This window comes from Lissotriton helveticus, chromosome 1_2 (genome assembly GCF_964261635.1).
Source record: "Lissotriton helveticus chromosome 1_2, aLisHel1.1, whole genome shotgun sequence".
Lineage (NCBI taxonomy): Eukaryota > Metazoa > Chordata > Amphibia > Caudata > Salamandridae > Lissotriton > Lissotriton helveticus.
This window is the reverse complement of record NC_136058.1, coordinates 146,430,372-146,446,206: the sequence shown is the minus strand read 5'-3', so window position 1 is coordinate 146,446,206 and position 15,835 is coordinate 146,430,372. Positions and strand designations below refer to the sequence as shown.

The window sequence follows — 15,835 nt, the reverse complement described above, 5'->3', positions numbered from 1 at the left end:
GCTGAGGTCAGAAGAGGAAGTTGTGAGTGGCAGGGCCGGACGAAGAAGAAAACCCAAGCTACAACAGGAGTGAGTCCTGACACAGCGACAGCAAGGGAAGAGGGGGATAACCCGAAGAGGAACTGGCAACCGCACGGCGGGAGTCCGAGGGTAAGCCGCACAACCTGAGCGAACCGAGGCTCATGCCTTACGTTTCTCAGTGTGTTCATCACTCCTCCGTCATCAAAGTCCCAACGGCCCAAGAAGTCCAAGTACATGGATGCAAGTGAGTCTCCAGAGAACATGGAGATACCTGGCCACTTCCTGCCTCAGGTGATTGACTCCAGACTAAACGCCTGCAACCATCAAGGCCAGTCATCACCTGCCATGGTCCAGATTTACCACACAGCTGGCAATGCTACCATGCCAGTCCTCATCAAGTGCGTCTACCGACACCATCTCGAATACACATGGACTGGAGTCCTTCATTATTGCCAAACTAGCCAACAAGAAAATTCAAAGGCTACCTGCTAAATCCGAACTGCGCCAATGAGAGCATGTCCTGACCAAGACCCATACACCCTTGAAGTTTGTGCGAGAGACTGGCTAATGGCTCATCGACGGTTTGCAGCTGCCCCCAGCCGGCACACACGCAGCCCCAGCGCAACCTACCAGCAGTTCCGTGGCAAGCCCGATGAAGGGTCTCCCCAGGCGGGAGAGCGGGAAGAAACATTGCCCCACCGACAGGTCACCGGACACAGCAAGACTTTCTCCATGGAATCCCACCATGATCTTGACGCACCTAGTTAATGAACTATTGTTACACGCCACATACCATCATCCAGGCCAACGGACAGAAGTTACGTGGGACTAAAGGACATGTTTACACTGGCGCGGTCCTAGTGCGCAGATGACATCTTCAAGCAAGAGTTTGTATCCTGAACTGATCAGGTTAAATGATGAATACCTGCTGAGAGTGTCCTGCCACAGTTGAACTCACCAGCCCTTGTCGACAGTCTTCCTGATGCCGGAACCGAGAAACTGATGGCCCCTGTGGTGTATACTTTGTTACTGTGTATCCCTACGGGTTGAACAATAGAGCTTTTGTTTTATTAAAATTTAGGGGGAATGTTATGTCCTGTGAGACACGTTCTAGTGTCTCGACTGGCATAGAGTTTACAGCTACTCCCCTAGGGGAGTGGGCACACTTGCATCCCCACACGCATCCCTCACGAGTCACGTGAGCCTGCTAATAAAAGGGTCCGAGTGCACGTGCATGTGACCAGTTCCAGTAACCATCTAATCGGTGTCTGTGTCTTTATTCATTATCATGTGGGCCTAGGGCCCACGACGCAATGGAATGGACGAGCATTTAGCTGGCAAACATGAGCTCAAACGTCTATTTCAACTGAAATAAATAACATGGCTTCAGCTTAATGACCTCCTTCCTTTTACCTACTAAACCCCACCTAATGAAGTCCCACAGCCCTTTGCAGTCCCCTTGGATGTTGGTCTCGCTCTTCCACTACTTGACTTGTCCCTCCCAGTGCAGTACCTCCCTCCATGGTCTTTCCTCCGTATAGTAGAAGATGAAGAAGGGTCACAGTGGATTCTAAGACACACAACCCATGGCCATGGATGTTACAGCTGAAGAAGATTCATTATGTTGGTTTAAAACCTGTGCAGATTATATCACGTCACGCTAAGATAATGTTTATCTGCAAGGATTAAAGATGGTAGCAGCTTGCTATAGCGTGTGTACTACAGTATTTATGGCACTATGTGCTCTTGTAGAAGCAGCAGATTGTTACCTTCTGCTTAGATAGTCTTTTTGGTGTCATCTCCTCTGCCATTCCACCCCTTTTCATGATTGCACAGTGTGTTGTGACCAGGCCTCATTTTTGACCATTCGAGGGACCGTCATTTTGTTTTTACCCGCACTAAGGGGCTTTGTCTGGCAGCTGCCTGCCCAATATCTACAGCACAAACAGTACACGTGGGTCAAAGATAGAGTCCAGTGGGTAAATCTCTTTGTATGTATAATGCTGTGAAAATAAGGGAAGAGTAAATTATTTTGTGTTGTTGCAGGGAGCCGCAACTCGCTAGAGTATCTAGGTCACAACACGCCTGAACTGTACCACTTAGTCACAATACAAGGCATTCATGTGCTCACTTGTGTGTGATGTGAGTTTCTATGAATAGGAATGTACGTTGTGACAAAATACTAAACTATCACCTCTAAATCCCGAATATTATCTGTCTTTGATCATGCATGCTTGACAGATAGCGCTATTTCCAATGTCCTACTCAAGGCGCTGGAGCACAATTGTAGTGTGTGTTTGCAAATTCTGCTCTGTGATTTTTGAGGGTGGGAAATAAACAGGAGAACAACCACAGCAGTAAAACGTATCGGAATAATAATACATCATCATACGAAAAGCGAAACCAGTAACATTAATGACAACAGAGAGAATCATTATGCTAATAATAGCATTCTAATAACAATGCTAACAATATCAACACCAATAATAACAATACAATGTTGCTAGCATGGATACCTTGTAGCTGTTTTTATAAAGATTTACATTTCGCAGACTAGAAAGTGTTTGGTTTTCGGCATGAACAATGAGTGTTTTCATGGCGGGGCTCAATGGTACTCATGATATCTTCCCATGAAGCATGAAAGCCTGTATCAACCCCATATGACGCTGAGCTGTCAGACCTGAAAAGATAAGGTAAAGATACTGCTGAGTGGATTGAGAGCGGGCACTATTGGTGCACGAGGGGCCTGGGGTGTGAGGTGACCCTTGAATGGGCAGAGATGGTGCTGGAGCTCGGAGTCTGTAGTGGAGTGAGAGAAGGCAGAGGGCTCGGTGTTACTTGGCCGAGGGATATGGTCCACACTTTGTAAGGGTTAATACTTCAGCGAGAGTACCCACGGATTGCGGTAACTTCTTACGGGCGGCCTGGCCAATCAGAGCGCAGCCCCGCGGAGCGCATTGCTTGCATTCCGCAGATAGTTAAATATTACACACAGCTTAGTCTGGGCGGGAGTGCTGGCCCAGCTCCAGGTCACTGGATCAGGCACCTGCTGGTGAGCACCTGAGCAACTGCTGGGGCCTAGAGGCGAGGGCCGCTGCCGTTACTACACGTTAAATTGTAGAATCTGCAATGGCAATCTTTGTTTTTCAAATTTTAGCAGTGTGGGTGCTGGCTTCATAGCAGTATGTGTAGTTACTAAATGCTAATAATGTGTGAAACTGGAACCTGTATATTTTGTTACCTGCACCTGGCATTGCATCACAAACTGCAAAGCAGGCAGCTTGAGTGACTGATTGGCACAGTGAGCTGTCTTCTGTCACAATTTGCATCAGTGATCTGTGATGTCACATGGGCTGTTCTGTGGTATGCTGGTGTATCATCACACTATTAGAAGCAAACCACTATATTAATGCACATGTAAAATTTTGGGCATTAGATACTGGCACAAAGTTTCCAACTTTTGAGATGCAACTAGGCTGACTGTATCAGGCCGGCATTGCATTTTCTGTGGCACCAATTCTCCACCACTTTGCATCCATTTTTAGGTCGAGCAGACCTAAAAAGCATGCGTAGCATGCTTTTGTCTGCGAAAGATCTTTTGCTGGCGTGTCTGGGGGAATGTGAGACGGTGTACAAGCACGAGCCTCTGCCGTCTCAGATTTGCCCTCTAGGGCGCGCACGTCGCCGTGCACACCCCCTGCCTGTGATTCTCACCTAAACACGCAGTCAGGCACACACGCAGGCAGGCACACACACACAGACGCAGGCACATACAAGCGCACGCACACACAGCCACACATGCACACGCACATGCACCCCCCCACACACAGCCACGCACGCACCCCCACCACTCACGGGCACACACACACACACAGATACAACCCCCCTCCCACTCACCGTGCTCTTTCTGCCTCGTCCGTGTCCCTCTCTCCCTCGGCAGCCATTGGGTGTGTCTCGGCGTGTGAGCTCCACAGCGCTGGTGGTCACTCGGGACGGGACCCGGGACTTCAGCTGCCTTAGCGCCGGGGCTCCCTCTCCAGCAAAAAGCGCGCATGCGCGGGCAGCCCCTGCCCTCAGTCGCAGCCCAATCCTGAGAGCTGCTTTCGGTTTCGCTGTAACTCTGTCTGATAATATTACATTAAATCCACGTACACTGTACGGTTTACGTACGTGGTATTTTTGTACATAGATTTTCCGTTTGTTCTGTTGACAGACACCCGTAGACCCGTTAAGAACTTTTGGTTTCGATTTTCAGGACTGATAAAAATATGTTGGGTGTCCGAACTTTTTCTATATTTCTTTTCAAAGGAATGAGAAGATATCCGTGCATCTCCCAACCTCTGATGAGTCTGGCATTACCCAAGAACTTTGTTTTTCTTTTTTTTGCAGTTTTATATAGCACGAATTGCTTATTGGAGCACTTTAAAAGAGCACCAGTTACACTACCCAAGAGGAAAATCCATTTGGTTTCATTTTTTTAGGCACGGTGAGATTAAGTGACTTGCCCAGAATCACAGCATGTTGAACCAGGTGGGCGGGGTCATGCCGGTGCTCAGCAGCATTTGCAATGCAATAGGTCTCGCATTATTAAAGTTTGTGCTATTGGCATTGCTAAATAATGCAACACCAATAGCTTAAACTTTAATAATGCGAGACCTATTGCATTGCAAATGCTTGTTGTTTTTGGCACAACATTTGTATAAGCAGATGATTTTCCGCTTTGGAAATCTACAGCTCCTAAGTAATGTGGCAAACCATGAATTATTGCAATATTACATGCTGTCCCCCATAGACCTGATTGAATATTGTATGGCTTTAAGCCAATGTATTTGCTCAATTGTGCTATAATTTTCACTAATTAGACCCATTTTTATAAAGCCAACTTTGTGGCAGTATCTACATGTTGTTATATGACATCCCTTTATTAATGTAACTAGCTGCCCTCCCCGACGTTGTCCGGGGATGAAAATGAAAGTCTCGAATGTTCTTTTTTTACCTGTGTAGTTGAGCAGTGCATACACGGTAACGCTAGTTGTCCATTGCAGCCGAACATGTGCCTCCGCTTGTCCAGCCAGTGTGAGGAAGCGCCACAGTGACTGCGTTTTAGCCCCGCTGCTACGCTGAATCGCCTCAGCACCCGAGCAATTTTGGGATCGTCTTTGTCGGCTCCAACGGCGAACGTGTTTGTCCGCTGTACCTGACGCCCCTGCAACATGCGAACTGTGTCAGCCGCGAACGTGTTTGTCCGCTATAGCGCCACAAAGATGCCCCACATGGCGTCAACGGCCAACGCCCACAACAATGCCAAATGCACTGCCCACTCGTATTGGAACGCTAGTCCCACCCAGAACGCTTCTCGCATGCGGTGCAATCCAGCTTGGTTTTGATGAATGCCGCGCCCAGCTTGGTTTTGACGAATGCCGCGCCCATCGCTCTATGCACACGCCCCCAGCACAACGCACACTCCCACAACGGACTACTCAGAACGCTTCTCGCAAGCGGTATAATTCAGCAGGGTTGGGTTTTGACGAATGCCGCGCCCATCGATCTATGCACACTCCCCCAGCACAACGCACACGCCCACAACGGACTACTTTGCCCCGAACGTTCTTTTCCCCTTATAATGTATACGGTGGGCTGCTGTATAGCCTATGTCCATCTGCTGATACTGTGTTTTGCAATGCTGTATTGAGTGTTCCTATTGGCGCTGTAGTTCCTGAGCTTACCCGCCTGAAAGGTTTGGGCTCTCTCTTTATAATATTAGTATGGATAACTGCACTTTCAGAATGGCTTTATTAACCTTGTTGCTTCTCAAATTAGCTTGAAAATGCACCATTTACCCACTCTTTTTTCAAAAGAGTCTTAGGGGGAGAACCGCCCCCCTCGCCCCCCCCGAACCCTCATGAAGATGTTCGAGCTCACTCGCCATGGTGCACTCCAACAGAAAGTTTACACACCACCACTTTCAAATGTCACCAGCCACCACTGGAAAGCACGGCATAGTGTGCTTATAAGAATAGAAAAATGTTTGCTAAGTTGCTTTTGGCGAACCACGCAGAAGAAAACAGAAGCGTGGTCACCATTTTAAATATTAAGCGTGGTGCACGAAAGGAAGGTGTGGCGATACTATGAAAGTGAAAGCGCAGAATGGCGCTGGCAAAAATAAAAGAAAACTTGATTTAGGCAAGCAGCGCATAAGTAAACAAAAGCGGGGCCACCATGTTAAAGATTTGACTATGTGTGCCTGCTGCAAAAACATCATATAAATATTTTAATCTAGGCACTGTTACTGAGCAGCACACTAATGAAGAAATCACAATGCAGTGAGACACCAGGGCAGGTTGCAGAAGCAGGACAGCGCGGAAGAGTGTATCCTGCCGTCAAAAGCAGGCAGGAAAAAGTAATTTAAGAAAATAGTGCTCAGAAGATATAATTAAAACGTAGCGAGTAACAACACATGTAACTGAAGAGACTAATAGGCCTAGTGACCAATGAAAAGCCATCATTTACAAAGGACAGTGACAGGAGCCAATTATAAAGATGGGCGGATAGTGGGTGGAGCTTTATGCCCATAGTTGGTAGGGTATGCTCAGACGTGAGTCCCTTGCTCACTTTGCCACTGGATTCAAGCAAGCCTGGCTGAAGACGGCTGAAATGCCAGAAATCGGTCCTAGGAAGCTTGTTTCTGGTCCAGGGAAGGCATGGCTTGGCAGTTCAGGCTGGACTGTTCCCATGAGGCACAGGATCAGACTGATTTGCATATGGCCATGTCTGAACTGGGGTGGCAGAGTGGGCTAAAGAACGGTGATGGATTAAACCCAGATCTTTTGACTGGGTGTGAGTGTTTGATTGGTTCAGATGCTCCGTCCATCACCACCCCCTTTTGTACCGCATATCCTGACAAGAGCATATTTTGAAGAGTGCTGCCTAGGCGAGAGCTAAAAAGACAGAATAGTCAACATATAAAATAGCACTTCCCTGCTCTCACAGCCGCCGCCTTGTTCCCTATCCTCGTCTACCATCCAGGAACTGCTGCGCACTGCGAAGGCTCCCAGCTGCCAATCCCAACGCTGCTCTCATCCTGGGAATTATATTCCCAGTATGAGAGAAGCGCTGGGATTGGTCTGAGTACCCAGGTTCGGCGCTCAGACATGGTCTGGGAGCCTGTGTTGGTTCTACACCCAGCTGTACAACACAGCTCGGGTAGGAGAAAGGCTAAGTGAGCATGGCAGTTTGGTCGGCCAAACGGTTATGCGCACTTAGCAGTGCCCCCCCTCCCTCCCTCCCCACCCGGTGCTGCAGCGTCACTAGGAGTGCCCCCACCACCCTTCCTGGCTGGCAGCCTGCAGGACAAAAAAATAAAATTATAAAATAGTTTTATTATCATGTTATATTTGTCCTTTGACAACTTTCAGCGTGGGGGGGGGGGGAAGCGGGTTACGCTCCTCTGCCATAACAGAGGAGCAGCCCATGCTGGAGGATATGGTCCCTGGGGCCTATTAAGGGTCAGGGAGGAGTCCGCAAAACAATTGGAAATGCCTGAGATGCACTTGAGAAGGCAGCCACATTCAGATGGTGTTGGGGGCGGTGGGACATGTGAGGTACAGGTATTCTGTATATGTATAATGGACAGAGTTACTAAACTATTGTTAAGACAGCACGTAATACTGTAGAAATGTACATGCTTGTCCAAAAGGCAATGAAGAAAAAGCACAAAAAATGTTTAGGTTTAGAGAAATATAGCAACAGTTTCGAAATCCTAACCTGGCCCAAGTGATCACACTGGCATTGAGCCCTGGGGGAAGTAGGCGACGTCAGAGTTGCGGTTTTTGAACAGAAAAAGGAATGCTGGCGTGAACATTCCATTCTGGCCTAACCACACCGAGGGCTGATTTTGCAGCCAGTATTAATTTAGTGAGAGGTTTCCATCCATTTTATCACAAAACCATTCGGATAATGTGTGCTTGAATTCTGACACCAGTAACGAGAGTGAAGCCAGTTCACGGTATAACAGAATTACTGAAAGAATAGTAGTACTACACTGGTGGTGCAGCCCCAATCACTGCTTATTCAAGTCAGCTGATAAAAGAATTGCAACCACATTGTTCTTGAAGCTATTAACATCTGAGAAAACAGGAAAATAAATGAATATGTGGATCATCAAGGAAGTGTTCTGGTGGCAAAAAAGTGCACCCAGGTGTCCAAAGAAAAATAAAAAACTTTCAGGTTGAGTATTAAGAGCTACTGAAATAGTATCAGACCTAAAAGAATCAATCTCATGTTATTTAATGTGCATATGGGATGCTCAAGGTGCAATGTGGAGGGAGTGGACTTCTAGCACATTGTGTGGAGTTGCTCCTCACTCAATGATAGTGGGTCATAATGGTGCGACTCAATAGGAATCATTAGCAGGAATATCCCCAAAATGCCAGTGGCCTGCTTACTTTACCTTTAACCAAGAACCAAGATACATGCGTTTTTTTGACAAATTCGTGGATTTGGCGTTCATATTAGCCAAGCACATGGTGATTTATGAGCTGGGAAAAATGCTGAAGGCCCATTAGGGCCGGAATGACTACCGGGCAGTTTGGAATGCTGCTGAGCTGGGGGCTGATTTCACTGCGGTGGGGGCTGATTTCGTTCATGGAGGCCTGCGTTGCTCCGAAATAATTAAAGCAAAACGAATTTCGTTCAGCACACGCAGGTCTCCATGAACGAAATCAGCCCCCAGCTCGGCAGCATTCCAAACTGCCCGGTAGTCAGTCTGGCCCTGAGCCCATGCTTTTGAAAGTGAAGTAAAGAACCGAGTAAATCAGCGGAATGTGAAGGAGCAACGTTTAGCAGAGAACTGAAGAGGACACAGGAGATTGTAGAGGCTTGGACATGATGTCACAGTAATAATCGTCACTAGACAAAGATGGGATGAAATTCACATCCGCCTAGGGAAATTAGTTGGGGTAGTGAAGATGTGGCCAAAATATTATGTTACTTTGGAATAGCCAAAATGCACCTTGCTTTTGAAACAGAGACTGGTGTTGTTGTTAAGCAGCGGTGTGGAATTTATTAAAATATCTACTTGTTCATGAGGCAGGTTGCTTCCTAAATCTACTTGTCTTGTAACAAAATCCACTTGTGCCTTTAGTGATATGTAGTGTGGCGACAAATTATGGCAGCAATCTCATTATATAAGAGCTCTTATATAGCCTCTCCGATTATGCCAGGGCTCATATCATAGTAGTGTTTGAATACTAGCAATCCCTTTATGTTGCCACGTTTCGGCAGATCTACATACTGGGACTGAAGGTAGTGGTAAGCAATAGATCCAGGGTTAGAATGCCCTTTTGAGTCTGTGCAAAGCTACTGAATTGCATGTTTTAAGAGTTTAACAACTCTTCTCTAATCATTTCCCATACTGAGAAATGTTGGAAATTTACTCCTGATAATGGCAGACGTAAACCTTCTTCCAGAGTTGGGGAAAAAAGTGGTTGGAGGGAAAATGAACTTGCAAACCCTCTTTCGCATGAGCAAATCTACACATGCATATTTGCTCATGCTAAAATGCAGTTCACTAATATTTTCTAGGAGTACAATTCCTTGCCCTGCTTGTGTAAATTCTTGTGAATTCACGAAAGCCATATAGCTGCACTTGATGCAAGGACATGTACCAAGGGTGCACTTTTGAGACTTTCTTTAATAATTGGGCCCCTCATTTGGTCTGGCGTTAACCATGACCTTTTGGGTTTATTAAAATTCTTTACCTCTCTCTCTATATCAGCTGGCTTCACTGTGAGTGACAGCATTCACAGTGAAGCCACTGTTTCACAAGGAGCATATCGGCACACAAAGTAGTTTTGTTCAGTGTCTATAACTAATGTGGCAGTGTGTGCTTTTTGAGACCAAAAACAATTTTTGTTTCGCCAATGTTTGTTATAAAGGTGAGGGCCCGGCAGCTCTCACATCATTAAGGTTTGACAGAAACCATGCCAAAACAAGTCACACATTGCCAAAACTAAAAAGCTGACCACCAATTTCAGACCTACTGGCTTTGCCAGTGCTTGTTTATTTGTATATTGCCCATAATCTTATTGAAACTGGTTACACTGATTTTCCAATATGAATATTTTGGGAAATACTAGCATGCATCAACACATTTTACTAAATGATGCTGCAAAGAAATGGTACCTGAAAATTTTAAGTAGTTTAGCAAAATATTTTTCCCCCCTACTTTCATTTTGTTAGGAATATTGAAAGCAAATAATCATTAATCTTGCTTTCAAGCTTTTGCAAATATTTGCATCTAATCAGAGAGCATTCTGGGAGCATGATACATAGCCTCATATTGCTAAACTTTTAAACCGTGTGTACACATTATTATACTGGAACCACTGTCAGTAGTGCAGTCAGAATTTTCATTTACTTACAGCACTCACCGCAATAATAAAGGCTTCAAATTAATGAACCATAAATACAAATTTGAACAGCATTAACATATGCACACAAATATTAAGTTAACTGCAGGCAGTGCCCTTCCCTGACCCTTAATGTGGTACTGCAAACTGGCAGTTAAAAGGGTTTGTGCTGCAGGGGGTTGGGCCTACTTGTCCCAAGGACAAAATACACATTAAAACTTGTTGCCCTTGACCCCAAACAATAGGTCCTGGGCGTCGGGCTATAGGAATTCTACATCCATGTTAAGCCACTCCTCTCAGAACTCTCATGCGAACTCTATTAACGTATGGATCACTAAAACTTGCATTGTCTCTACAGTCGCATCTAATGTAATTGATAGATCATTTTTTATTAAGAGATTTGCAGATCAGGGCTCCATTAAGTTGGTCTGTTTTACTCTTCATATTGGCATTACTAGTTGATGTGCCTAGTCGGGGTACTGAAGTTTTAGTACAGTTCTCAATGGTACTGCAAGTTGGATAAAGTCATAAAAATAAGTTTTAAAAACAGGAGCTACTGTAATGGAGTTTTCCAATATTAAATCCAGTTATGCTGTGCAGAAATACTAATGGGCCTTGGCGAGTGCATCCCATAGGTATGAAACCAGATGGATGTGAAACATAAGAGTACAGTGAAGAATCAAGAATCAAGAATTGTTTAAGTTCTCCTTTCACTAAACTCTAAGTTCTTTCTGTATTTGATCAAAGTTACATGCCTTTATTGATTTTCACACCAAAATGAAACAAGCATTGGCATAGCCAATAAGTCTCGCCTTTGGGACCTTATAAGTGTTTAACCATGCAACAGTTAATGTTATTGCACCAAGGATATTGTGCTGCATAACTAAATAGTTATAAGGTCCCAAAAGCGAGACCTATTGGCAATGCCAATGCTTGTTCTATTTAGCACACTAATCCAATGCCGTACACCACTGCAAAATTGGCTGCAGTTCACTTCAAGGCTGGTGGTAAACTTTTTTTTTTCCCGATTGTGAAGATTACTGCAGATGTCACAGAATGCTTTGCAAGCATGCATATTTGGGATAAAGCATATAGTAGCAATTGAACATGACGTTGACTCTCACTGTTAATAAGCGTCATTATACTTCCCACCGAATAAGTAGAGGATAATGAATGACATTTGTTTTTCTTTATACAAAATGCCATTCAATTAATAATATGATAACGGATTTTGGCGCAGGTTAAAACATTATTTTTAAGACCCATATTCAACCATTATTGACGAGTTAAATAATCAGCCGGTTTTTTCAATTCGCCATTTAGGAGTAAAAGTGTTGCAGCAAAACCCTAGATGAAAAAAATTTGTTCTTTTTGCCAGATGCTGATTTGAAAGTTTAATATTCGCAGTCATGTGTCTTCTTGGTGCACGGGCTGTCGGTGGTCCTGCTTGCCTTATGATTGGCTTCTCCTTGTTCCTCCAGGTTTGTCACTGCTTTGTTTATTTTTTTTATATTGTCCTATTTTGTTTGTGTTTGATTGTGTGGGCTTAAGTGTGAGCTATTGCCTCCACCACCTTTCCTTCCACCATCACTAATACAACCTTTACCAACAACTCCTCTACCACCAACACCACACTGATTTTCACCACCACGCCATTTCTGCATGCATTTGTTTGCCTGCTGGACCAATAAAGCCAAAGCTGTTAATTTTGCCAGTACTTGCTTCTAGCCACATTTATTTTTCTGTTGTCTGTGAGATGAAGTCAGTCCTCAGAAGAGTTGTATTCTTTTCCTATTGAACCTGCCTTGTGATTTTTAAAGGGACGAGTGCCAACTCTGAACCGCCTGATTTAGATAAAGTTGGTGTAGGGATCACACAGAGCTATCTTTAAGATGAACAATTTGTGAATGTATCGGATTGTACAAGGTATTGATATATATTTGTTGAAGACCTAGGATTATTTTCAAAGCAATAGCTTGTTCTTTATGTGGTGCTTTACGTCACACTTGTGCGTTGCCCCAGCACTGCAGCTAACAGATGTTAGTTTTAACCAGTGTAATGGTACTCTATTTGCAGAGCTCAGAATGATGGAGGAAGGGAAGGAGTCTGCTTTGATGAAATCCCTGCAGATATCGATGGCAAGTGATGTCTCGCGGACCTATCTTGCGGGGTTATTTGATAGGCTATGTAATGGGGCTTTATGTGGGACTTCACCTGTGTATAATTGCCCAAACCCAACTCCTCTGCAGCAATGCCTTGTTTTCAGATCAGGAAATGCTTTCTTCCTGTGCATGGCATCATTGTTAATTCAGCCATCTTTTGGTATTCTAGCAAACAGTCTAGAGCTTGACTTTTTGACAGTGCTGTTTATGTATGTATTTACTTATAGATTTGACTGGCCTACGAGAAAGAAAGTGCACTGGTGTTTTATTTTTTCCATAAAGACTCTTTATTTCTCCAAACGCCCTCAACAAGTACTTCAGTGCCTTGTTATGCTTCTGCGCTGTCCAATCGGATATCAAAATAACAGCCTTCATCTTCTGATAGGGGAGGCTAACCCGGATGTCATTCTAGCAGAAACCACATCCTAAGGATACAGTGTGGGTAACCGCGGTTAAGCAGATTTGAGATTCAATTGTTGAAAAGCTTTACCTTGCCAACAGCAAAGTCATTTCATAAACACTGGCCTACAGAAAACTATTGATCAGAATTCAGTGGTTTCGCACGTCAGTGCAGAAATGCAAATTGCTATTCAGCTGGCACATTATTTCTACATGCGAAAGCTGCTCTTGTGACCTAGTTTCTGAAATGATTCCATTAGACATCATGGGTCCGATTTTCAAACTACATATAACCTTATTTGGAAGTCAAAAATGCTTTTCAAACTAAGCGAGCTTAGTTGTGCACTCAATGATTTTTGAATGACTAGAGGTGGGAAGTGAGCATTGCATATCGGGTCCCGTCGATTTGTGGCACAGCCACTAACTTACAAATTTGTGGGATGCCATAAATTTCACTTTCCTCCCTGAAAAGTGTGACCAATTTACACATGGGGAGGGCAGAATTACAGTCACTTTCCAGTATGTGAAGGGAGCTCCCCCAAATTTAGTGGGGTGTGTAGAACGTTTTTTATCCACTGAGAAAATGCCTTCCTTTTGCAGAAAAAACAAACGCGCGCAGCAGCAGGGAGCGAGGAGGGGGCCTAAGCCGGTTTCCTTTGTGGGAGCGAGCAGGAACCATTTGTCAAAGCTCGCTCCCGCAAGGGAATCGGCAAACGTGCACGTGTTGCCATTGAAGCCAATGGAACGCATGCACGTTTTTGGCTGAAAAGTCGAAGCGATTGCTAAAGGTCTTTTGCCTATGCAGCGCATGCGCGTGCGAGGGGGGGGGCCTAAAAATTGCTGTCACATAGACAAATGTACCTTCCAGCACAGAAACAAGAATGTGCAATATCAGAAAAGAAATACACATGATTTATTGAATCCCTAACATGTTATATTATCAAAGAAGATTTGGGCCCTTAATAATGAACACCAAAACATTATACTAGGTTGCTGTTTTGCATACATAATTCAAGGGAAAGGTAAGGACTCAAACACTAGAGATTCCCATGAGATGTCAAAATTTTATATTTATGTTGTCGTAGCAACATTTTTCACCAGGGTTTGTGTTCCGGAGTAGTGCGTGAAAGCAGGCGACAAATCCATCACTTGGATAATAACGAGACAAAGCCTAAAAATGCCTTGGATTTCTTAGGGACTGACGTGATATTTGTAACCGAGCAGCAATTAAATCTATCACTATTGCAAGCATATAATCTTGCCATGTTGCAATAAAACAAACTTGACTTGCTTCTTAAGGTAAGAAAAATCAAAGCTGCTCCTGTTACACTTTATCACAAGCAAATTCCACTATATTTTGGCTCATCTGCTTGCCCAGATTATTTGTAGGACTATCCTTTGAAATCTGAATCCATACTTACTACTAAATAAATGTGTTTAAGAGGTATGACTTACAATGGTAGCCTAACCCCCCACTCCCCCCACCAGCTTGTCCTATCATATATCAGCTAACAGAATGAGTTATTTTATTTCAATATATAGGTAACTTTGAAATTAACCATAAGTGATATCTATTAATATGCATGCTAAATGTTTTACTGGGAGTAGAAACCGCAATGAGGATAATGTGGATTGCTGGATCCCACCTCTCAGGAGCGGAAATCCATGGCAGACACTGGTATCCATATGAACTATATTTAACCAGACAGGGCATTGTTGCAAGCTCCTCTTTTCCTCAAAACTGAAAAACACAAAAGGCAATCAACAGAATCAAATATTTGTTTAGTATCCAGCACTGCACTTGATCTGATGTATCATAAAAAGAGCCTGCTCAGATTCTAGGAAGTGGACCTCCACAGTACAAAGCTCCCTTACAGGAGAGCGCCAGAATGAAAATGACAGGTGATCGGGAGAAGCAGATATTTTAGGTTTATCAGGATTTAACATGAGAGAGATCGAAGCCGCAAGTGATGCCCAGGCAACAATGCTCAAATTGCTTGTACACCGATTTAAGGTTGTGATGCACTATCGAATATATGAGAGATTTCAAATGCCAGAGGTAAACCAATCTTGGCTGGGAGCCTTATAACCATTGAACCCATCTAGGGCAAAGTGGATTTCGCTTTCCATTGCTGGATATTTCAGACAGTGCTCTATTTGTGAAATAATAGGTGCCGGTGCTCAAAGCGCTGTTCAGACACCTGCGGCTGGCGCTATAAAATGTGAGAGTTCGAATAGCAAGGGTGCACAGTCCCAAATACACCTCAGGTCTCTTTAATTCACTGCCAGTCACTCCCCGTCATATTATCCCACTCTTAAAGCGGTATGCTTTCTCCCTTGGTGACAGATTTTCTGTGTTTCTTCTGCTCAGTCTGTTTGTTTTGTTTGTTTGTTTTCCCTGTGTTGGCATCGGGAAATGTCTGATGTGGCAAAATAAGTGCCGGTCCCCGAAAATAAGTGCAGGTGCCCCACACCGACAACCACCGCCTCAAATTAAGTACTGGTTTTACTGCTTGTACAAAGTTCCATGCATTTCAAGTTAACCTCACTTGCTCAAGATATGGCCTACTCTGAATTTTGTGAAAGAATAGATTATACAAATCTCTGGAGATATTAGCATTATTATGCTTACTAAACAACACTATATCCTCCCCTTGCTGGGATTAGTTTGTGGCTAATCAACCAGGAAATTGTTAATTGTAGCATAGGACCTATCCACCGTTCCACCATGCTTAAAAAAATAGGAAACCAATCCCCCAATGCCTTGAATGTGTTTTGTTTCAATGTGTATAAATCTTTTGCAATACATATAGACTAAATGCATGCTTTAAATGTTTACCACAT

The 15,835-nt window shown here is 44.2% G+C and overlaps 1 protein-coding gene across 1 annotated transcript in view; it reads right to left on the bottom strand.

The window, feature by feature from the left end:
• DHCR24 (24-dehydrocholesterol reductase) overlaps positions 1-15,835 on the bottom strand; it is a 164,221-nt gene that overhangs the window by 92,764 nt on the left and 55,622 nt on the right. The window lies entirely within an intron of this gene.